We start from the raw sequence: 2,513 nt of genomic DNA, 5'->3' as shown, positions 1-2,513 counted from the left end.
TGGTAGTGGTAAGGGTGAAATAGTCCCCGTGACCCGTTGAGATACACCAGAGGGTAGGTCGGGCACCCATATATGCCTAGCAGTAGGGTAGGTTGAGCACCCTGGTATACTCAGCAGGGTAGGTCGGGCACCGAGATATGTCTGACAGGGTAGGCTAGGCACCCACATATGCTCGGCAGTATGTGGTATGATGGGGGAAATCACTAAGCTTCGTTCTTACAGTTTTTCAGTTTTGTTTCAGGTACCTCTTCAGCGTAGGGGAAGGAGTCGGCACGGTAGCAGCGCATCGCACACATATGATTTCCGCATTTTGAGATCCATGGGATTGTACTCTGACATTATTACTATTTTATGTTATGGTTCTTGAGACACGTGACTAAGGTCTTATGAAATGATATGAATCGTTGGTGTTTTTCAGTAAACTATTTTATGAGTTACTTAATTAGAAATAAAATTTTGGTCTTGAAAATTAGGATGTTACAAGTTGGTATCAGAGCCTTGGTTTGAGGGATTTGGACACACCTTCGGGGGTGTCCGGACTCAAATCGAGGGTTTGTAAGATTTTTCACAGGAAAATGGTTGTTCTAAAAGTTAAAGTAAAAGGTTTTGAGAAAGAACGGGGTGTGTGATGTGCGTGACTGGCCGAGCTCAAGTAAGTTTTCCCCAAGATACCCATACATTTATGTTATGTTATGATATGATTATCAGAATTGCATGCCAGAGTAGGGGTGATGATCTAGGAATGATACCTTGCATGCCTGCCATATTTTTATGAGAACTGCATGCTAGTTTAGAGCTAAGGATCGAGGGGATGCCTTATGTGCCTGCTATATGTGCTTATTGAGTTACATACTAGAATTGATTAGTCAGTAGTCTAAGGGCCTGAATAGGATATGCTTGGTATGGGTACTCAATGCCCGGATGTTGTTTGCTTCGTGCTCTTAGGAGTTATACTTATCTTTAGCTAACTAGTAAACGGATACGTTAAGTTACATATTGCAGGGACTAAAAAATTTCAGAAGGTTAGGTCTAGCCCTATTACACAACTCTGTTTTGAATCCAGCCGTTGTAGGATAGGAACTCTCATTCGAAAAATTATATGGTCTTGATGATATGTAATGGTATTCACAAGCTAGTTAGGTGAAGGTGGCAGGAATTCCTTATGCAGCTGATGGCGGAGAGTAGGTAGGAGAGTTACCCTAGGGTAAGCCTGGGATAAGATTAGTGCGAAGAGCAGTAGTAGTAGAAGGGATTTGGTAAAGTCAAGGCAATCCTTGAGAAAAGTACGGATATATGTGGTAGGTAGTATGGGCCCGTACTACTGGAAGCAGAGGATCCGTACTCAAGTCAAGGAGGGCTGAGACAGAACCAAGGAAATTGTAGTATGAGAAACCTCTCGAGGTTATGTATGACCCTGATGATTATCTGTTTTGTTTCAGAATGGTGATGATTACGCACCACGGAGCAAGAGGATCACGTTCAGGAACAGGTTCAGGTTCGGGATCCGAACTAGTTGATGAGAGACTGCGGAGTTCATCGTGTCAGAGATCACAAGAGGCATTCTTGAGGCGACCCCGGTGATTTTCGGGTCGATCAAGGAGGGGATTGTCGAGCTGATGGAGGATCGTCTCAGGGCATTTAGGAGCGATATGGCGTTGGGCAGGCGGGTAATCACACACTATCCTTCAAGGACTTTAGGGGATGTGGTGAACTAGACTTCGACGGGGTGAAGGACCCCATTATTGCTAAGAGATGGATTGCAGACATGGAGTCTGCTCAGTTGACTAGATTCTGCCCTGAGGGGTCGAAGGTTCGATATGCTGCTAGATATTTAAGGGATAGGGATAGAGATTGGAGTGGGTGATTCTTTAGGATCCTCAGCCATTAAGGCTATGACCCGGTCTGACTTTGTGACCAGGTTTAGGGTTGAGTTTATGCCGGCTATGGAGCTTCAGCAGCTGGCCAGATAGTTTCTTGACATGAGATAGAATACAGAGTCGATGACGGAGATTACCGCCAAGTTTCGGGAGAGGGTCTTATTGGCGCCTCAATTTGTAGGAGATGAGGAGATGCGGAAGACCCGCTATCATGACATATTGAGGGCATATATTCGGGAGGATGTCAGCTACTCAACGTGCCCAACCGTGGATTCCATGATTGCGAGGCAGAGGTAGATCAATTTAGAGCACCTCAGGACGAGGAAGGCAGAGATGGAGCAGGTTACTGGGGTTTTGGGGAAGAAACCCATGGGATCTGACGCTAGGTCGAAGGGCCATCAGGCCCGGAGTTGCTATGGAAAATGCAGCAAACCACACAAAAGGGTGTACAAGGAGGGGGTACCGGGCTGCTATAAGTGTGGAAAGACTTGGCATTTCAGCAAGGATTGTACTGCTCCTACCCCTACTATCCAGACATCTAAGTTGTTATGTTTCCACTGCAACCAGCGAGGCCATAAAAAGGCCAATTGCCCGAGGTTGTTAGCAGCAGCAGTGCCCGCAGCGGCACTAGCTCCA

This window comes from Lactuca serriola, chromosome 9, assembly GCF_051521515.1.
Source record: "Lactuca serriola cultivar US96UC23 chromosome 9, Lser_US96UC23_V15, whole genome shotgun sequence".
Lineage (NCBI taxonomy): Eukaryota > Viridiplantae > Streptophyta > Magnoliopsida > Asterales > Asteraceae > Lactuca > Lactuca serriola.
This window is presented reverse-complemented; position numbering follows the sequence as displayed.